Source organism: Ascaphus truei, unplaced genomic scaffold (genome assembly GCF_040206685.1).
Source record: "Ascaphus truei isolate aAscTru1 unplaced genomic scaffold, aAscTru1.hap1 HAP1_SCAFFOLD_1123, whole genome shotgun sequence".
Classification (NCBI taxonomy): Eukaryota; Metazoa; Chordata; class Amphibia; order Anura; family Ascaphidae; genus Ascaphus; species Ascaphus truei.
The window spans coordinates 39975-60679 of record NW_027453990.1 but is presented as its reverse complement, the minus strand read 5'-3'; positions in this window follow the sequence as shown (position 1 = coordinate 60679).

The following is a 20705-nucleotide window of genomic DNA, read 5'->3' as shown; positions in this document are numbered from 1 at the left end:
ATGGCTGAAGGAGAGGCTCAGCGAGTAAAGGCTGAAGGAGAGGCTCAGCGAGTAAAGGCTGAAGGAGACGCTCAGCGAGTAAAGGCTGAAGGAGAGGCTCAGCGAATAAAGGCTGAAGGAGAGGCTCAGCGAGTAAAGGCTGAAGGAGAGGCTCAGCGAGTAAAGGCTGAAGGAGAGGCTCAGCGAGTAACGGCTGAATGACCGGCTCAGCGAGTAAAGGCTGAAGGAGAGGCTCAGCGAGTAACGGCTGAAGGAGAGGCTCAGCGAGTAATGGCTGAAGGAGAGGCTCAGCGAGTAACGGCTGAAGGAGAGGCTCAGCGAGTAAAGGCTGAAGGAGAGGCTCAGCGAGTAAAGGCTGAAGGAGAGGCTCAGCGAGTAACGGCTGTAGGAAAGGCTCAGCGAGTAAAGGCTGAAGGAGCGGCTCAGCGAGTAACGGCTGGAGGAGAGGCTCAGCGAGTAAGGGCTGAAGGAGAGGCTCAGCGAGTAAAGGCTGGAGGAGAGGCTCAGCGAGTAAGGGCTGAAGGAGAGGCTCAGCGAGTAATGGCTGAAGGAGAGGCTCAGCGAGTAACGGCTGAAGGAGAGGCTCAGCGAGTAAAGGCTGAAGGAGAGGCTCAGCGAGTAACGGCTGAAGGAGAGGCTCAGCGAGTAAGGGCTGAAGGAGAGGCTCAGCGAGTAACGGCTGAAGGATAGGCTCAGCGAGTAACAGCTGAAGGAGAGGCTCAGCAAGTAAAGGCTGAAGGAGCGGCTCAGCGAGTAAAGGCTGAAGGAGAGGCTCAGCGAGTAAAGGCTGAAGGAGAGGCTCAGCGAGTAAGGGCTGAAGGAGAGGCTCAGCGAGTAAGGGTGGAAGGAGAGGCTCAGCGAGTAACGGCTGAAGGAGAGGCTCAGCGAGTAACGGCTGAAGGAGCGGCTCAGCAAGTAACGGCTGAAGGAGAGGCTCAGCAAGTAATGGCTGAAGGAGAGGCTCAGCGAGTAATGGCTGAAGGAGAGGCTCAGCGAGTAAAGGCTGAAGGAGATTCTCAGCGAGTAACGGCTGAAGGAGCGGCTCAGCGAGTAAAGGCTGAAGGAGAGGCTCAGCGAGTAAAGGCTGAAGGAGAGGCTCAGCGAGTAAAGGCTGAAGGAGAGGCTCAGCGAGTAACGGCTGAAGGACAGGCTCAGCGAGTAACGGCTGAAGGAGAGGCTCAGCGAGTAACGGCTGAAGGAGAGGCTCAGCGAGTAACGGCTGAAGGAGAGGCTCAGCGAGTAAAGGCTGAAGGAGCGGCTCAGCGAGTAAAGGCTGAAAGAGAGGCTCAGCGAGTAACGGCTGAAGGAGAGGCTCAGCGAGTAAAGGCTGAAGGAGAGGCTCAGCGAGTAAGGGCTGAAGGAGCGGCTCAGCGAGTAACGGCTGAAGGAGCGGCTCAGCGAGTAAAGGCTGAAGGAGCGGCTCAGCGAGTTACGGCTGAAGGAGAGGCTCAGCGAGTAAGGGCTGAAGGAGCGGCTCAGCGAGTAACGGCTGAAGGAGCGGCTCAGCGAGTAAAGGCTGAAGGAAAGGCTCAGCGAGTAAAGGCTGAAGGAGAGGCTCAGCGAGTAATGGCTGAAGGAGCGGCTCAGCGAGTAAAGGCTGAAGGAGCGGCTCAGCGAGTAACGGCTGAAGGAGAGGCTCAGCGAGTAAGGGCTGAAGGAGCGGCTCAGCGAGTAACGGCTGAAGGAGCGGCTCAGCGAGTAAAGGCTGAAGGAGAGGCTCAGCGAGTAACGGCTGAAGGAAAGGCTCAGCGAGTAAAGGCTGATGGAGAGGCTCAGCGAGTAAGGGCTGAAGGAGAGGCTCAGCGAGTAACGGCTGAAGGAGAGGCTCAGCGAGTAACGGCTGAAGGAGAGGCTCAGCGAGTAACGGCTGAAGGAGAGGCTCAGCGAGTAAAGGCTGAAGGAGAGGCTCAGCGAGTAAAGGCTGAAGGAGAGGCTCAGCGAGTAACGGCTGAAGGAAAGGCTCAGCGAGTAAAGGCTGAAGGAGCGGCTCAGCGAGTAACGGCTGAAGGAAAGGCTCAGCGAGTAAAGGCTGAAGGAGCGGCTCAGTGAGTAACGGCTGGAGGAGAGGCTCAGCGAGTAAGGGCTGAAGGAGAGGCTCAGCGAGTAAAGGCTGGAGGAGAGGCTCAGCGAGTAACGGCTGGAGGAGAGGCTCAGCGAGTAAGGGCTGAAGGAGAGGCTCAGCGAGTAACGGCTGAAGGAGTTTCTCAGCGAGTAATGGCTGAAGGAGAGGCTCAGCGAGTAAAGGCTGAAGGAGAGGCTCAGCGAGTAAAGGCTGAAGGAGAGGCTCAGCGAGTAAGGGCTGAAGGAGAGGCTCAGCGAGTAACGGCTGAAGGATAGGCTCAGCGAGTAACAGCTGAAGGAGAGGCTCAGCGAGTAAAGGCTGAAGGAGCGGCTCAGCGAGTAAAGGCTGAAGGAGAGGCTCAGCGAGTAAAGGCTGAAGGAGAGGCTCAGCGAGTATGGGCTGAAGGAGAGGCTCAGCGAGTAAGGGCTGAAGGAGAGGCTCAGCGAGTAACGGCTGAAGGAGAGGCTCAGCGAGTAACGGCTGAAGGAGCGGCTCAGCGAGTAACGGCTGAAGGAGAGGCTCAGCGAGTAACGGCTGAAGGAGAGGCTCAGCGAGTAATGGCTGAAGGAGAGGCTCAGCGAGTAAAGGCTGAAGGAGATTCTCAGCGAGTAACGGCTGAAGGAGCGGCTCAGCGAGTAACGGCTGAAGGAGAGGCTCAGCGAGTAACGGCTAAAGTAGAGGCTCAGCGAGTAACGGCTGAAGGAGAGGCTCAGCGAGAGACGGCTGAAGGAGAGGCTCAGCGAGTGACGGCTGAAGGAAAGGCTCAGCGAGTAAAGGCTGAAGGAGCGGTTCAGCGAGTAAGGGCTGAAGGAGCGGCTCAGCGAGTAAAGGCTGAAGGAGAGGCTCAGCGAGTAACGGCTGAAGGAGAGGCTCAGCGAGTAAAGGCTGAAGGAGCGGCTCAGCGAGTAAAGGCTGAAGGAGAGGATCAGCGAGTAAAGGCTGAAGGAGAGGCTCAGCGAGTAAAAGCTGAAGGAGAGGCTCAGCGAGTAAAGGCTGAAGGAGAGGCTCAGCGAGTAAAGGCTGAAGGAGAGGCTCAGCGAGTAAAGGCTGAAGGAGAGAAGAAGAGGCTCAGCGAGTAACGGCTGAAGGAGTGGATCAGCGAGTAAAGGCTGAAGGAGAGGATCAGCGATTAAAGGCTGAAGGAGAGGCTCAGCGAGTAAAGGCTGAAGGAGAGGCTCAGCGAGTAACGGCTGAAGGAGAGGCTAATCGAGTAACGGCTGAAGGAGAGGCTCAGCGAGTAAAGGCTGAGGGAGAGGCTCAGCGAGTAAAGGCTGAAGGAGAGGCTCAGCGAGTAAAGGCTGAAGGAGATGCTCAGCGAGTAACGGCTGAAGGAGAGGCTCAGCGAGTAAGGGCTGAAGGAGAGGCTCAGCGTGTAAAGGCTGAAGGAGAGGCTCAGCGAGTAACGGCTGAAGGAGCGGCTCAGCGAGTAAGGGCTGAAGGAGCGGCTCAGCGAGTAACGGCTGAAGGAGCGGCTCAGCGAGTAAAGGCTGAAGGAGAGGCTCAGCGAGTAATGGCTGAAGGAGCGGCTCAGCGAGTAATGGCTGAAGGAGCGGCTCAGCGAGTAACGGCTGAAGGAGAGGCTCAGCGAGTAACGGCTGAAGGAGAGGCTCAGCAAGTAAATGCTGAAGGAGAGGCTCAGCGAGTAAAGGCTGAAGGAGAGGCACAGCGAGTAAAGGCTGAAAAAGAAGCTCAGCGAGTAACGGCTGAAGGAGAGGCTCAGCGAGTAACGGCTGAAGGAGAGGCTCAGCGAGTAACAGCTGAAGGAGAGGCTCAGCGAGTAAAGGCTGAAGGAGACGCTCAGCGAGTAAAGGCTGATGCAGAGGCTCAGCGAATAAAGGCTGAAGGAGAGGCTCAGCGAATAAAGGCTGAAGGAGAGGCTCAGCGAGTAAAGGCTGAAGGAGAGGCTCAGCGAGTAAAGGCTGAAGGAGAGGCTCAGCGAGTAACGGCTGAATGACCGGCTCAGCGAGTAAAGGCTGAAGGAGAGGCTCAGCGAGTAACAGCTGAAGGAGAGGCTCAGCGAGTAACGGCTGAAGGAGAGGCTCAGCGAGTAACGGCTGAAGGAGAGGCTCAGCGAGTAAAGGCTGAAGGAGAGGCTCAGCGAGTAAAGGCTGAAGGATAGGCTCAGCGAGTAACGGCTGAAGGAAAGGCTCAGCGAGTAAAGGCTGAAGGAGCGGCTCAGCGAGTAACGGCTGGAGGAGAGGCTCAGCGAGTAAGGGCTCAAGGAGAGGCTCAGCAAGTAAAGGCTGGAGGAGAGGCTCAGCGAGTAACGGCTGGAGGAGAGGCTCAGCGAGTAAGGGCTGAAGGAGAGGCTCAGCGAGTAACGGCTGAAGGAGAGGCTCAGCGAGTAACGGCTGAAGGAGAGGCTCAGCGAGTAAAGGCTGAAGGAGAGGCGCAGCGAGTAAAGGCTGAAGGAGAGGCTCAGCGAGTAAGGGCTGAAGGAGAGGCTCAGCGAGTAACGGCTGAAGGATAGGCTCAGCGAGTAACAGCTGAAGGAGAGGCTCAGCGAGTAAAGGCTGAAGGAGCGGCTCAGCGAGTAAAGGCTGAAGGAGAGGCTCAGCGAGTAAAGGCTGAAGGAGAGGCTCAGCGAGTAAGGGCTGAAGGAGAGGCTCAGCGAGTAAGGGCTGAAAGAGAGGCTCAGCGAGTAACGGCTGAAGGAGAGGCTCAGCGAGTAATGGCTGAAGGAGCGGCTCATAGAGTAACGGCTGAAGGAGAGGCTCAGCGAGTAACGGCTGAAGGAGAGGCTCAGCGAGTAATGGCTGAAGGAGAGGCTCAGCGAGTAAAGGCTGAAGGAGAGGCTCAGCGAGTAAAGGCTGAAGGAGAGGCTCAGCGAGTAAAGGCTGAAGGAGAGGCTCAGCGAGTAACGGCTGAATGACCGGCTCAGCGAGTAACGGCTGAAGGAGAGGCTCAGCGAGTAACGGCTGAAGGAGAGGCTCAGCGAGTAATGGCTGAAGGAGAGGCTCAGCGAGTAACGGCTGAAGGAGAGGCTCAGCGAGTAAAGGCTGAAGGAGAGGCTCAGCGAGTAAAGGCTGAAGGAGAGGCTCAGCGAGTAACGGCTGAAGGAAAGGCTCAGCGAGTAAAGGCTGAAGGAGCTGCTCATCGAGTAACGGCTGGAGGAGAGGCTCAGCGAGTAAGGGCTGAAGGAGAGGCTCAGCGAGTAAAGGCTGGAGGAGAGGCTCAGCGAGTAACGGCTGGAGGAGAGGCTCAGCGAGTAAGGGCTGAAGGAGAGGCTCAGCGAGTAATGGCTGAAGGAGAGGCTCAGCGAGTAACGGCTGAAGGAGAGGCTCAGCGAGTAAAGGCTGAAGGAGAGGCTCAGCGAGTAAAGGCTGAAGGAGAGGCTCAGCGAGTAAGGGCTGAAGGAGAGGCTCAGCGAGTAACGGCTGAAGGATAGGCTCAGAGAGTAACAGCTGAAGGAGAGGCTCAGCGAGTAAAGGCTGAAGGAGCGGCTCAGCGAGTAAAGGCTGAAGGAGAGGCTCAGCGAGTAAAGGCTGAAGGAGAGGCTCAGCGAGTAAGGGCTGAAGGAGAGGCTCAGCGAGTAAGGGCTGAAGGAGAGGCTCAGCGAGTAACGGCTGAAGGAGAGGCTCAGCGAGTAACGGCTGAAGGAGCGGCTCAGCGAGTAACGGCTGAAGGAGAGGCTCAGCGAGTAATGGCTGAAGGAGAGGCTCAGCGAGTAATGGCTGAGGGAGAGGCTCAGCGAGTAAAGGCTGAAGGAGATTCTCAGCGAGTAACGGCTGAAGGAGCGGCTCAGCGAGTAAAGGCTGAAGGAGAGGCTCAGCGAGTAAAGGCTGAAGGAGAGGCTCAGCGAGTAAAGGCTGAAGGAGAGGCTCAGCGAGTAACGGCTGAAGGACAGGCTCAGCGAGTAACGGCTGAAGGAGAGGCACAGCGAGTAACGGCTGAAGGAGAGGCTCAGCGAGTAACGGCTGAAGGAGAGGCTCAGCGAGTAAAGGCTGAAGGAGCGGCTCAGCGAGTAACGGCTGAAGGAGCGGCTCAGCGAGTAAAGGCTGAAGGAGAGGCTCAGCGAGTAACGGCTGAAGGAGAGGCTCAGCGAGTAAAGGCTGAAGGAGAGGCTCAGCGAGTAAGGGCTGAAGGAGCGGCTCAGCGAGTAAAGGCTGAAGGAGCGGCTCAGCGAGTAACGGCTGAAGGAGCGGCTCAGCGAGTTACGGCTGAAGGAGAGGCTCAGCGAGTAAGGGCTGAAGGAGCGGCTCAGCGAGTAACGGCTGAAGGAGCGGCTCAGCGAGTAAAGGCTGAAGGAAAGGCTCAGTGAGTAAAGGCTGAAGGAGAGGCTCAGCGAGTAATGGCTGAAGGAGCGGATCAGCGAGTAAAGGCTGAAGGAGCGGCTCAGCGAGTAACGGCTGAAGGAGAGGCTCAGCGAGTAAGGGCTGAAGGAGAGGCTCAGCGAGTAACGGCTGAAGGAGCGGCTCAGCGAGTAAAGGCTGAAGGAGAGGCTCAGCGAGTAACGGCTGAAGGAGAGGCTCAGCGAGTAAAGGCTGATGGAGAGTCTCAGCGAGTAAGGGCTGAAGGAGAGGCTCAGCGAGTAACGGCTGAAGGAGAGGCTCAGCGAGTAACGGCTGAAGGAGAGGCTCAGCGAGTAACGGCTGAAGGAGAGGCTCAGCGAGTAAAGGCTGAAGGAGAGGCTCAGCGAGTAAAGGCTGAAGGAGAGGCTCAGCGAGTAACGGCTGAAGGAAAGGCTCAGCGAGTAAAGGCTGAAGGAGCGGCTCAGCGAGTAACGGCTGGAGGAGAGGCTCAGCGAGTAAGGGCTGAAGGAGAGGCTCAGCGAGTAAAGGCTGGAGGAGAGGCTCAGCGAGTAAAGGCTGGAGGAGCGGCTCAGCGAGTAAGGGCTGAAGGAGAGGCTCAGCGAGTAACGGCTGAAGGAGAGGCTCAGCGAGAAATGGCTGAAGGAGAGGCTCAGCGAGTAAAGGCTGAAGGAGAGGCTCAGCGAGTAAAGGCTGAAGGAGAGGCTCAGCGAGTAAGGGCTGAAGGAGAGGCTCAGCGAGTAACGGCTGAAGGATAGGCTCATCGAGTAACAGCTGAAGGAGAGGCTCAGCGAGTAAAGGCTGAAGGAGCGGCTCAGCGAGTAAAGGCTGAAGGAGAGGCTCAGCGAGTAAAGGCTGAAGGAGAGGCTCAGCGAGTAAGGGCTGAAGGAGAGGCTCAGCGAGTAAGGGCTGAAGGAGAGGCTCAGCGAGTAACGGCTGAAGGAGAGGCTCAGCGAGTAACGGCTGAAGGAGCGGCTCAGCGAGTAACGGCTGAAGGAGAGGCTCAGCGAGTAACGGCTGAAGGAGAGGCTCAGCGAGTAATGGCTGAAGGAGAGGCTCAGCGAGTAAAGGCTGAAGGAGATTCTCAGCGAGTAATGGCTGAAGGAGCGGCTCAGCGAGTAAAGGCTGAAGGAGAGGCTCAGCGAGTAAAGGCTGAAGGAGAGGCTCAGCGAGTAAAGGCTGAAGGAGAGGCTCAGCGAGTAACGGCTGAAGGACAGGCTCAGCGAGTAACGGCTGAAGGAGAGGCTCAGCGAGTAACGGTTGAAGGAGAGGCTCAGCGAGTAACGGCTGAAGGAGAGGCTCAGCGAGTAAAGGCTGAAGGAGTGTCTCAGCGAGTAACGGCTGAAGGAGCGGCTCAGTGAGTAAAGGCTAAAGGAGAGGCTCAGCGAGTAACGGCTGAAGGAGAGGCTCAGCGAGTAAAGGCTGAAGGAGAGGCTCAGCGAGTAAGGGCTGAAGGAGCGGCTCAGCGAGTAATGGCTGAAGGAGCGGCTCAGCGAGTAAAGGCTGAAGGAGCGGCTCAGCGAGTAACGGCTGAAGGAGCGGCTCAGCGAGTAACGGCTGAAGGAGAGGCTCAGCGAGTAAGGGCTGAAGGAGCGGCTCAGCGAGTAACGGCTGAAGGAGCGGGTCAGCGAGTAAAGGCTGAAGGAAAGGCTCAGTGAGTAAAGGCTGAAGGAGAGGCTCAGCGAGTAATGGCTGAAGGAGCGGCTCAGCGAGTAAAGGCTGAAGGAGCGGCTCAGCGAGTAACGGCTGGAGGAGAGGCTCAGCGAGTAAGGGCTGAAGGAGAGGCTCAGCGAGTAACGGCTGAAGGAGCGGCTCAGCGAGTAAAGGCTGAAGGAGAGGCTCAGCGAGTAACGGCTGAAGGAGAGGCTCAGCGAGTAAAGGCTGATGGAGAGGCTCAGCGAGTAAGGGCTGAAGGAGAGGCTCAGCGAGTAAAGGCTGAAGGAGAGGCTCAGCGAGTAAAGGCTGAAGGAGATGCTCAGTGAGTAAAGGCTGAAGGAGCGGCTCAGCGAGTAAAGGCTGAGGGAGAGGCTCAGCGAGTAACGGCTGGAGAGGCTCCGCGAGTAAAGGCTGAAGGAGTGGATTAGTGAGTGAAGGCTGAAGGAGCGGCTCAGTGAGTAAAAGCTGAAGGAGAGGCTCAGCGAGTAAGGGCTGAAGGAGCGGCTCAGCAAGTAAAGGCTGAAGGAGAGGCTCAGCGAGTAAAGACTGAAGGAGAGGCTCAGCGAGTAAAGGCTGAAGGAGAGGCTCAGCGAGTAAGGGCTGAAGGAGCGGCTCAGCGAGTAAAGGCTGAAGGAGAGGCTCAGCGAGTAAGGCTGAAGGAGAGGCTCAGCGAGTAAGGACTGAAGGAGAGGCTCAGCGAATAAAGGCTGAAGGAGAGGCTCAGCGAGTAACGGCTGAAGGAGAGGCTCAGCGGGTAAAGGCTGAAGGAGAGGCTCAGCGAGTAAAGGCTGAACGAGAGGCTCAGCGAGTAACGGCTGAAGGAGCCGCTCAGCGAGTAAGGGCTGAAGGAGCGGCTCAGCGAGTAAAGGCGGAAGGAGAGGCTCAGCAAGTAACGGCTTAAGGAAAGGCTCAGCGAGTAAAGGCTGAAGGAGCGGCTCAGCGAGTAAGGGCTGAAGGAGAGGCGCAGCGAGTAAAGGCTGAAGGAGAGGCTCAGTGAGTAACGGCAGAAGGAGAGGCTCATCAAGTAACGGCTGAAGGAGCGACTCAGCGAGTAACGGCTGAAGGAGAGGCTCTGCGAGTAACGGCTAAAGTAGAGGCTCAGCGAGTAACAGCTGAAGGAGAGGCTCAGCGAGAGACGGCTGAAGGAAAGGCTCAGCGAGTAATGGCTGAAGGAAAGGCTCAGCGAGTAAATGCTGAAGGAGCGGCTCAGCGAGTAATTGCTGAAGCAGCGGCTCAGCGAGTAAAGGCTGAAGGAGAGGCTCAGCGAGTAACGGCTGAAGGAGAGGCTCAGCGAGTAAAGGCTGAAGGAGAGGCTCAGCGAGTAAAGGCTGAAGGAGAGGCTCAGCGAGTAACGGCTGAAGGAAAGGCTCAGCGAGTAAAGGCTGAAGGAGCTGCTCATCGAGTAACGGCTGGAGGAGAGGCTCAGCGAGTAAGGGCTGAAGGAGAGGCTCAGCGAGTAAAGGCTGGAGGAGAGGCTCAGCGAGTAACGGCTGGAGGAGAGGCTCAGCGAGTAAGGGCTGAAGGAGAGGCTCAGCGAGTAATGGCTGAAGGAGAGGCTCAGCGAGTAACGGCTGAAGGAGAGGCTCAGCGAGTAAAGGCTGAAGGAGAGGCTCAGCGAGTAAAGGCTGAAGGAGAGGCTCAGCGAGTAAGGGCTGAAGGAGAGGCTCAGCGAGTAACGGCTGAAGGATAGGCTCAGAGAGTAACAGCTGAAGGAGAGGCTCAGCGAGTAAAGGCTGAAGGAGCGGCTCAGCGAGTAAAGGCTGAAGGAGAGGCTCAGCGAGTAAAGGCTGAAGGAGAGGCTCAGCGAGTAAGGGCTGAAGGAGAGGCTCAGCGAGTAAGGGCTGAAGGAGAGGCTCAGCGAGTAACGGCTGAAGGAGAGGCTCAGCGAGTAACGGCTGAAGGAGCGGCTCAGCGAGTAACGGCTGAAGGAGAGGCTCAGCGAGTAATGGCTGAAGGAGAGGCTCAGCGAGTAATGGCTGAGGGAGAGGCTCAGCGAGTAAAGGCTGAAGGAGATTCTCAGCGAGTAACGGCTGAAGGAGCGGCTCAGCGAGTAAAGGCTGAAGGAGAGGCTCAGCGAGTAAAGGCTGAAGGAGAGGCTCAGCGAGTAAAGGCTGAAGGAGAGGCTCAGCGAGTAACGGCTGAAGGACAGGCTCAGCGAGTAACGGCTGAAGGAGAGGCACAGCGAGTAACGGCTGAAGGAGAGGCTCAGCGATTAACGGCTGAAGGAGAGGCTCAGCGAGTAAAGGCTGAAGGAGCGGCTCAGCGAGTAACGGCTGAAGGAGCGGCTCAGCGAGTAAAGGCTGAAGGAGAGGCTCAGCGAGTAACGGCTGAAGGAGAGGCTCAGCGAGTAAAGGCTGAAGGAGAGGCTCAGCGAGTAAGGGCTGAAGGAGCGGCTCAGCGAGTAAAGGCTGAAGGAGCGGCTCAGCGAGTAACGGCTGAAGGAGCGGCTCAGCGAGTTACGGCTGAAGGAGAGGCTCAGCGAGTAAGGGCTGAAGGAGCGGCTCAGCGAGTAACGGCTGAAGGAGCGGCTCAGCGAGTAAAGGCTGAAGGAAAGGCTCAGTGAGTAAAGGCTGAAGGAGAGGCTCAGCGAGTAATGGCTGAAGGAGCGGATCAGCGAGTAAAGGCTGAAGGAGCGGCTCAGCGAGTAACGGCTGAAGGAGAGGCTCAGCGAGTAAGGGCTGAAGGAGAGGCTCAGCGAGTAACGGCTGAAGGAGCGGCTCAGCGAGTAAAGGCTGAAGGAGAGGCTCAGCGAGTAACGGCTGAAGGAGAGGCTCAGCGAGTAAAGGCTGATGGAGAGGCTCAGCGAGTAAGGGCTGAAGGAGAGGCTCAGCGAGTAACGGCTGAAGGAGAGGCTCAGCGAGTAACGGCTGAAGGAGAGGCTCAGCGAGTAACGGCTGAAGGAGAGGCTCAGCGAGTAAAGGCTGAAGGAGAGGCTCAGCGAGTAAAGGCTGAAGGAGAGGCTCAGCGAGTAACGGCTGAAGGAAAGGCTCAGCGAGTAAAGGCTGAAGGAGCGGCTCAGCGAGTAACGGCTGGAGGAGAGGCTCAGCGAGTAAGGGCTGAAGGAGAGGCTCAGCGAGTAAAGGCTGGAGGAGAGGCTCAGCGAGTAAAGGCTGGAGGAGCGGCTCAGCGAGTAAGGGCTGAAGGAGAGGCTCAGCGAGTAACGGCTGAAGGAGAGGCTCAGCGAGAAATGGCTGAAGGAGAGGCTCAGCGAGTAAAGGCTGAAGGAGAGGCTCAGCGAGTAAAGGCTGAAGGAGAGGCTCAGCGAGTAAGGGCTGATGGAGAGGCTCAGCGAGTAACGGCTGAAGGATAGGCTCATCGAGTAACAGCTGAAGGAGAGGCTCAGCGAGTAAAGGCTGAAGGAGCGGCTCAGCGAGTAAAGGCTGAAGGAGAGGCTCAGCGAGTAAAGGCTGAAGGAGAGGCTCAGCGAGTAAGGGCTGAAGGAGAGGCTCAGCGAGTAAGGGCTGAAGGAGAGGCTCAGCGAGTAACGGCTGAAGGAGAGGCTCAGCGAGTAACGGCTGAAGGAGCGGCTCAGCGAGTAACGGCTGAAGGAGAGGCTCAGCGAGTAACGGCTGAAGGAGAGGCTCAGCGAGTAATGGCTGAAGGAGAGGCTCAGCGAGTAAAGGCTGAAGGAGATTCTCAGCGAGTAATGGCTGAAGGAGCGGCTCAGCGAGTAAAGGCTGAAGGAGAGGCTCAGCGAGTAAAGGCTGAAGGAGAGGCTCAGCGAGTAAAGGCTGAAGGAGAGGCTCAGCGAGTAACGGCTGAAGGACAGGCTCAGCGAGTAACGGCTGAAGGAGAGGCTCAGCGAGTAACGGCTGAAGGAGAGGCTCAGCGAGTAAAGGCTGAAGGAGTGTCTCAGCGAGTAACGGCTGAAGGAGCGGCTCAGCGAGTAAAGGCTGAAGGAGAGGCTCAGCGAGTAACGGCTGAAGGAGAGGCTCAGCGAGTAAAGGCTGAAGGAGAGGCTCAGCGAGTAAGGGCTGAAGGAGCGGCTCAGCGAGTAATGGCTGAAGGAGCGGCTCAGCGAGTAAAGGCTGAAGGAGCGGCTCAGCGAGTAACGGCTGAAGGAGCGGCTCAGCGAGTAACGGCTGAAGGAGAGGCTCAGCGAGTAAGGGCTGAAGGAGCGGCTCAGCGAGTAACGGCTGAAGGAGCGGGTCAGCGAGTAAAGGCTGAAGGAAAGGCTCAGTGAGTAAAGGCTGAAGGAGAGGCTCATGGAGTAATGGCTGAAGGAGCGGCTCAGCGAGTAAAGGCTGAAGGAGCGGCTCAGCGAGTAACGGCTGGAGGAGAGGCTCAGCGAGTAAGGGCTGAAGGAGAGGCTCAGCGAGTAACGGCTGAAGGAGCGGCTCAGCGAGTAAAGGCTGAAGGAGAGGCTCAGCGAGTAACGGCTGAAGGAGAGGCTCAGCGAGTAAAGGCTGATGGAGAGGCTCAGCGAGTAAGGGCTGAAGGAGAGGCTCAGCGAGTAAAGGCTGAAGGAGAGGCTCAGCGAGTAAAGGCTGAAGGAGATGCTCAGTGAGTAAAGGCTGAAGGAGCGGCTCAGCGAGTAAAGGCTGAGGGAGAGGCTCAGCGAGTAAAGGCTGGAGAGGCTCCGCGAGTAAAGGCTGAAGGAGTGGATCAGTGAGTGAAGGCTGAAGGAGCGGCTCAGTGAGTAAAAGCTGAAGGAGAGGCTCAGCGAGTAAGGGCTGAAGGAGCGGCTCAGCAAGTAAAGGCTGAAGGAGAGGCTCAGCGAGTAAAGACTGAAGGAGAGGCTCAGCGAGTAAAGGCTGAAGGAGAGGCTCAGCGAGTAAGGGCTGAAGGAAAGGCTCAGCGAGTAAAGGCTGAAGGAGAGGCTCAGCGAGTAAAGGCTGAAGGAGAGGCTCAGCGAGTAAGGCTGAAGGAGAGGCTCAGCGAGTAAGGACTGAAGGAGAGGCTCAGCGAATAAAGGCTGAAGGAGAGGCTCAGCGAGTAACGGCTGAAGGAGAGGCTCAGCGGGTAAAGGCTGAAGGAGAGGCTCAGCGAGTAAAGGCTGAACGAGAGGCTCAGCGAGTAACGGCTGAAGGAGCCGCTCAGCGAGTAAGGGCTGAAGGAGCGGCTCAGCGAGTAAAGGCGGAAGGAGAGGCTCAGCAAGTAACGGCTTAAGGAAAGGCTCAGCGAGTAAAGGCTGAAGGAGCGGCTCAGCGAGTAAGGGCTGAAGGAGAGGCGCAGCGAGTAAAGGCTGAAGGAGAGGCTCAGTGAGTAACGGCAGAAGGAGAGGCTCATCGAGTAACGGCTGAAGGAGCGACTCAGCGAGTAACGGCTGAAGGAGAGGCTCTGCGAGTAACGGCTAAAGTAGAGGCTCAGCGAGTAACAGCTGAAGGAGAGGCTCAGCGAGAGACGGCTGAAGGAAAGGCTCAGCGAGTAATGGCTGAAGGAAAGGCTCAGCGAGTAAAGGCTGAAGGAGCGGCTCAGCGAGTAATTGCTGAAGCAGCGGCTCAGCGAGTAAAGGCTGAAGGAGAGGCTCAGCGAGTAACGGCTGAAGGAGAGGCTCAGCGAGTAAAGGCTGAAGGAGAGAATCAGCGAGTAAAGGCTGAAGGAGAGAATCAGCGAGTAAAGGCTGAAGGAGAGGCTCAGCGAGTAAAGGCTGAAGGAGAGGCTCAGCGAGTAAAGGCTGAAGGAGAGGCTCAGCGAGTAAAGGCTGAAGGAGAGGCTCAGCGAGTAAAGGCTGAAAGAGAGGCTCAGCGAGTAGAGGCTGGAGAGGCTCAGCGAGTAAAGGCTGAAGGAGAGGCTCAGCTAGTAACGGCTGAAAAAGCTCAGTGAGTAACGGCTGAAGGAGAGGCTCAGTGAGTAACGGCTGAAGGAGAGGCTCAGCGAGTAACGGCTGAAGGAGTGGATCAGCGAGTAAAGGCTGAAGGAGAGGCTCAGTAAGTAAAGGCTGAAGGAGTGGCTCAGCGAGTAAAGGCTGAAGGAGATTCTCAGCGAGTAAAGGCTGAAGGAGAGGCTCAGCGAGTTAAGGCTGAGGAGAGGCTCAGTGAGTAAAAGCTGAAGGAGCGGCTCAGCGAGTAAAGGCTGAAGGAGCGGTTCAGCGTGTTAAGGCTGAAGGAGAGGCTCAGCGAGTAACGGCTGAAGGAGCGGCTCAGCGAGTAAAGGCTGAAGGACCGGCTCAGCGAGTAACGGCTGAAGGAGCGGCTCAGCGTGTTAAGGCTGAAGGAGAGGCTCAGCGAGTAAAGGCTGAAGGAGATTCTCAGCGAGTAAAGGCTGAAGGAGAGGCTCAGCGAGTTAAGGCTGAGGAGAGGCTCAGTGAGTAAAAGCTGAAGGAGCGGCTCAGCGAGTAAAGGCTGAAGGAGCGGTTCAGCGGGTTAAGGCTGAAGGAGAGGCTCAGCGAGTAATGGCTGAAGGAGAGGCTCAGTGAGTAAAGGCTGATGGAGAGGCTCAGCGAGTAAAGGCTGAAGGAGTGGATCAGCGAGTAAAAGCTGAAGGTGAGGCTCAGCGAGTAAGGGCTGAAGGAGCGGCTCAGCGAGTAAGGGCTGAAGGAGAGGCTCAGCGAGTAACGGCTGAAGGAGAGGCTCAGCGAGTAACGGCTGAAGGAGCGGCTCAGTGAGTAATGGCTGAAGGAGAGGCTCAGCGAGTAACGGCTGAAGGAGAGGCTCAGCGAGTAACGGCTGAAGGAGCGGCTCAGCGAGTAACGGCTGAAGGAGAGGCTCAGCGAGTAACGGCTGAAGGAGCGGCTCAGCGAGTAACGGCTGAAGGAGTGGCTCAGCGAGTAAGGGCTGAAGGAGAGGCTCAGCGAGTAAAGGCTGAAGGAGAGGCTCAGCGAGTAACAGCTGAAGGAGAGGCTCAGCGAGTAATGACTGAAGGAGAGGCTCAGCGAGTAAAGGCTGAAGGAGCGGCTCAGCGAGTAACGGCTGAAGGAGCGGCTCAGCGTGTAAAGGCTGAAGGAGAGGCTCAGCGAGTAACGGCTGAAGGAGCGGCTCAGCGAGTAAAGGCTGAAGGACCGGCTCAGCGAGTAACGGCTGAAGGAGCGGCTCAGCGTGTAAAGGCTGAAGGAGAGGCTCAGCGAGTAAAGGCTGAAGGAGATTCTCAGCGAGTAAAGGCTGAAGGAGAGGCTCAGCGAGTTAAGGCTGAGGAGAGGCTCAGTGAGTAAAAGCTGAAGGAGCGGCTCAGCGAGTAAAGGCTGAAGGAGCGGTTCAGCGTGTTAAGGCTGAAGGAGAGGCTCAGCGAGTAACGGCTGAAGGAGCGGCTCAGCGAGTAAAGGCTGAAGGACCGGCTCAGCGAGTAACGGCTGAAGGAGCGGCTCAGCGTGTAAAGGCTGAAGGAGAGGCTCAGCGAGTAAAGGCTGAAGGAGATTCTCAGCGAGTAAAGGCTGAAGGAGAGGCTCAGCGAGTTAAGGCTGAGGAGAGGCTCAGTGAGTAAAAGCTGAAGGAGCGGCTCAGCGAGTAAAGGCTGAAGGAGCGGTTCAGCGTGTTAAGGCTGAAGGAGAGGCTCAGCGAGTAATGGCTGAAGGAGAGGCTCAGTGAGTAAAGGCTGATGGAGAGGCTCAGCGAGTAAATGCTGAAGGAGCGGCTCAGCGAGTAAGGGCTGAAGGAGCGGCTCAGCGAGTAAGGGCTGAAGGAGCGGCTCAGCGAGTAACGGCTGAAGGAGCGGCTCAGCGAGTAAAGGTGAAGGAGAGGCTCAGTGAGTAAAGGCTGAAGGAGCGGCTCAGCGTGTAAAGGCTGAAGGAGAGGCTCAGCGAGTAATGGCTGAAGGAGAGGCTCAGTGAGTAAAGGCTGAAGGAGAGGATCAGCGAGTAAAGGCGGAAGGAGCGGCTCAGCGAGTAAGGGCTGAAGGAGCAGCTCAGCGAGTAACGGCTGAAGGAGCGGCTCAGCGAGTAAAGGCTGAAGGAGAGGCTCAGTGAGTAAAGGCTGAAGGAGAGGATCAGCGAGTAAATGCTGAAGGAGAGGCTCAGCAAGTAAAGGCTGAAGGAGCGGCTCAGCGAGCAACGCCTGAAGGAGAGGCACAGCGAGTAAAGGCTGAAGGAGAGGCTCAGCGAGTAAAGGCTGAAGGAGAGGCTCAGTGAGTAAAGGCTGAAGGAGAGGCTCAGCGAGTAACGCCTGAAGGAGAGGCTCAGCGAGTAAAGGCTGAAGGAGAGGCTCAGCGAGTAAAGGCTGAAGGAGAGGCTCAGCGAGTAAAGACAGAAGGAGAGGCTCAGCGAGTAAGGGCTGAAGGAGGGGCTCAGCGAGTAACGGCTGAAGGAGAGGCTCAGCGAGTAAAGGCTGAAGGAGAGGCTCAGCGAGTAAATGCTGAAGGAGAGGCTCAGCGAGTAAAGGCTGAAGGAGCGGCTCAGCGAGTAACGCCTGAAGGAGAGGCTCAGCGAGTAAAGGCTGAAGGAGAGGCTCAGCGAGTAAAGGCTGAAGGAGAGGCTCAGCGAGTAACGCCTGAAGGAGAGGCTCAGCGAGTAACGGCTGAAGGAGAGGCTCAGCGAGTAAAGGCTGAAGGAGAGGCTCAGCGAGTAACGGCTGAAGGAGAGGCTCAGCGAGTAACGGCTGAAGGAGAGGCTCAGCGAGTAAGGGCTGAAGGAGAGGCTCAGCGAGTAACAGCTGAAGGAGAGGCTCAGCGAGTAACGGCTGAAGGAGAGGCTCAGCGAGTAAAGGCTGCAGGAGAGGCTCCGCGAGTAAAGGCTTAAGGAGAGGCTCAGCGAGTAATGGCTGAAGGAGAGGCTCAGTGAGTAAAGGCTGAAGGAAAGGCTCAGTGAGTAATGGCTGAAGGAGAGGCTCAGCGAGTAAAGGCTGAAGGAGAGGCTCAGCGAGTAAAGGATGAAGGAGAGGCTCAGCGAGTAAAGGCTGAAGGAGAGGCTCAGCGAGTAAAGGCTGAAGGAGAGGCTCAGCGAGTAACAGCTGAAGGAGAGGCTCCGCGAGTAAAGGCGGAAGGAGAGGCTCAGTGAGTAAAGGCTGAAGGAGAGGCTCAGCGAGTAAAGGCTGAAGGAGAGGCTCAGCGAGTAAGGGCTGAAGGAGAAGCTCAGCGAGTAAAGGCTGAAGGAGAGGCTCAGTGAGTAAAGGCTGAAGGAGAGGCTCAGCTAGTAAAGGCGGAAGGAGAGGCTCAGCTAGTAAAGGCTGAAGGAGAGGCTCAGCGAGTAAAGGCTGAAGGAGAGGCTCAGCGAGTAACGGCTGAAGGAGAGGCTCAGCGAGTAAAGGCTGAAGGAGAGGCTCAGCGAGTAAAGGCTGAAGGAGCGGCACAGCGAGTAAGGGCTGAAGGAGAGGCTCCGCGAGTAAAGGCTGAAGGAGAGGCTCAGCGAGTAACGGCTGAAGGAGAGGCTCAGCGAGTAAAGGCTGAAGGAGTGGATCAGCGAGTAAAGGCTGAAGGTGAGGCTCAGTGAGTAAAGGCTGAAGGAGTGGATCAGCGAGTAAAGGCTGAAGGAGAGGCTCAGCGAGTAAAGGCTGAAGGAGAGGCTCAGCGAGTAACAGCTGAAGGAGAGGCTCAGCGAGTAACGGCTGAAGGAGCGGCTCAGCGAGTAAAGGCTGAAGGAGAGGCTCAGCGAGTAAGGGCTGAAGGAGCGGCTCAGCGAGTAAGGGCTTAAGGAGAGGCTCAGCGAGTAACGGCTGAAGGAGCGGCTCAGCGAGTAACGGCTGAAGGAGCGGCTCAGCGAGTAACGGCTGAAGGAGAGGCTCAGCGAGTAACGGCTGAAGGAGAGGCTCAGCGAGTAACGGCTGAAGGAGCGGCTCAGTGAGTAACGGCTGAAGGAGAGGCTCAGCGAGTAACGGCTGAAGGAGCGGCTCAGCGAGTAAGGGCTGAAGGAGAGGCTCAGCGAGTAACGGCTGAAGGAGCGGCTCAGCGAGTAACGGCTGAAGGAGCGGCTCAGCGAGTAAGGGCTGAAGGAGAGGCTCAGCGAGTAAAGGCTGAAGGAGAGGCTCAGCGAGTAACGGCTGAAGGGGAGGCTCAGCGAGTAATGGCTGAAGGAGAGGCTCAGCGAGTAAAGGCTGAAGGAGCGGCTCAGCGAGTAACGGCTGAAGGAGCGGCTCAGCGTGTAAAGGCTGAAGGAGAGGCTCAGCGAGTAACGGCTGAAGGAGCGGCTCAGCGAGTAAAGGCTGAAGGAGCGGCTCAGCGAGTAACGGCTGAAGGAGCGGCTCAGCGTGTAAAGGCTGAAGGAGAGGCTCAGCAAGTAAAGGCTGAAGGAGATTCTCAGCGAGTAAAGGCTGAAGGAGAGGCTCAGCGAGTTAAGGCTGAGGAGAGGCTCAGTGAGTAAAGGCTGAAGGAGCGGCTCAGCGAGTAAAGGCTGAAGGAGCGGCTCAGCGTGTAAAGGCTGAAGGAGAGGCTCAGCGAGTAATGGCTGAAGGAGAGGCTCAGTGAGTAAAGGCTGATGGAGAGGCTCAGCGAGTAAATGCTGAAGGAGCGGCTCAGCGAGTAAGGGCTGAAGGAGCGGCTCAGCGAGTAACGGCTGAAGGAGCGGCTCAGCGAGTAAAGGCTGAAGGAGCGGCTCAGCGTGTAAAGGCTGAAGGAAAGGCTCAGAGAGTAATGGCTGAAGGAGAGGCTCAGTGAGTAAAGGCTGAAGGAGAGGATCAGCGAGTAAAGGCTGAAGGAGCGGCTCAGCGAGTAAGGGCTGAAGGAGCGGCTCAGCGAGTAACGGCTGAAGGAGCGGCTCAGCGAGTAAAGGCTGAAGGAGAGGCTCAGTGAGTAAAGGCTGAAGGAGAGGCTCAGCGAGTAAATGCTGAAGGAGAGGCTCAGCGAGTAACGCCTGAAGGAAAGGCTCAGCGAGTAAAGGCTGAAGGAGAGGCTCAGCGAGTAAAGGCTGAAGGAGAGGCTCAGCGAGTAAAGGCTGAAGGAGAGGCTCAGCGAGTAAAGGCTGAAGGAGAGGCTCAGCGAGTAAAGGCTGAAGGAGAGGCTCAGCGAGTAAAGGCTGAAGGAGAGGCTCAGCGAGTAAAGGCTGAAGGAGAGGCTCAGCGAGTAAAGGCTGAAGGAGAGGCTCAGCGAGTAACGGCTGGAGGAGAGGCTCAGCGAGTAACGGCTGAAGGAGAGGCTCAGCGAGTAAAGGCTGAAGGAGAGGCTCAGCGAGTAAATGCTGAAGGAGAGGCTCAGCGAGTAAAGGCTGAAGGAGAGGCTCAGCGAGTAACGGCTGAAGGAGCGGCTCAGCGAGTAACGGCTGAAGGAGAGGCTCAGCGAGTAACGGCTAAAGTAGAGGCTCAGCGAGTAACGGCTGAAGGAGAGGCTCAGCGAGAGACGGCTGAAGGAGAGGCTCAGCGAGTGACGGCTGAAGGAAAGGCTCAGCGAGTAAAGGCTGAAGGAGCGGTTCAGCGAGTAAGGGCTGAAGGAGCGGCTCAGCGAGTAACGGCTGAAGGAGAGGCTCAGCGAGTAAAGGCTGAAGGAGCGGCTCAGCGAGTAAAGGCTGAAAGAAAGGATCAGCGAGTAAAGGCTGAAGGAGAGGCTCAGCGAGTAAAGGCTGAAGGAGAGGCTCAGCGAGTAAAGGCTGAAGGAGAGGCTCAGCGAGTAAAGGCTGAAGGAGAGGCTCAGCGAGTAAAGGCTGAAGGAGAGGCTCAGCGAGTAAAGGCTGAAGGAGAGGCTCAGCGAGTAAAGGCTGAAGGAGAGGCTGAGCGAGTAACGGCTGAAGAAGCTCAGCGAGTAACGGCTGAAGGAGAGGCTCAGTGAGTAACGGCTGAAGGAGAGGCTCAGCGAGTAACGGCTGAAGGAGTGGTTCAGCGAGTAAAGGCTGAAGGAGAGGCTCAGCGAGTAAAGGCTGAAGGAGTCGATCAGCGAGTAAAGCCTGAAGGTGAGGCTCAGCGAGTAAAGGCTGAAGGAGAGGCTCAGCGAGTAAAGGCTGAAGGAGAGGCTCAGCGAGTAAAGGCTGAAGGAGAGGCTCAGCGAGTAAAGGCTGAAGGAGAGGCTCAGCGAGTAAAGGCTGAAGGAGAGGCTCAGCGAGTAAAGGCTGAAGAAGAGACTCAGCGAGTAACGGCTGAAGGAGTGGATCAGCGAGTAAAGGCTGAAGGAGAGGCTCAGCGAGAAAAGGCTGAAGGAGATGCTCAGCGAGAAAAGGCTGAAGGAGATGCTCAGCGAGTAACGGCTGAAGGAGAGGCTCAGCGAGTAAGGGCTGAAGGAGAGGCTCAGCGTGTAAAGGCTGAAGGAGAGGCTCAGCGAGTAACGGCTGAAGGAGCGGCTCAGCGAGTAAGGGCTGAAGGAGCGGCTCAACGAGTAACGGCTGAAGGAGCAGCTCAGCGAGTAAAGGCTGAAGGAGAGGCTCAGCGAGTAATGGCTGAAGGAGCGGCTCAGCGAGTAACAGCTGAAGGAGAGGCTCAGCGAGTAAGGGCTGAAGGAGAGGCTCAGCAAGTTAATGCTGAAAGAGAGGCTCAGCGAGTAAAGGCTGAAGGAGAGGCACAGCGAGTAAAGGCTGAAAAAGAGGCTCAGCGAGTAACGGCTGAAGGAGAGGCTCAGCGAGAAACGGCTGAAGGAGAGGCTCAGCGAGTAACAGCTGAAGGAGAGGCTCAGCGAGTAAAGGCTGAAGGAGACGCTCAGCGAGTAAAGGCTGAAGGAGAGGCTCAGCGTGTAAAGGCTGAAGGAGAGGCTCAGCGAGTAACGGCTGAATGACCGGCTCAGCGAGTAAAGGCTGAAGGAGAGGCTCAGCGAGTAACGGCTGAAGGAGAGGCTCAGCGAGTAACGGCTGAAGGAGAGGCTCAGCGAGTAACAGCTGAAGGAGAGGCTCAGCGAGTAAAGGCTGAAGGAGAGGCTCAGCGAGTAAAGGCTGAAGGAGAGGCTCAGCGAGTAACGGCTGAAGGAAAGGCTCAGCGAGTAAAGGCTGAAGGAGCGGCTCAGCGAGTAACGGCTGGAGG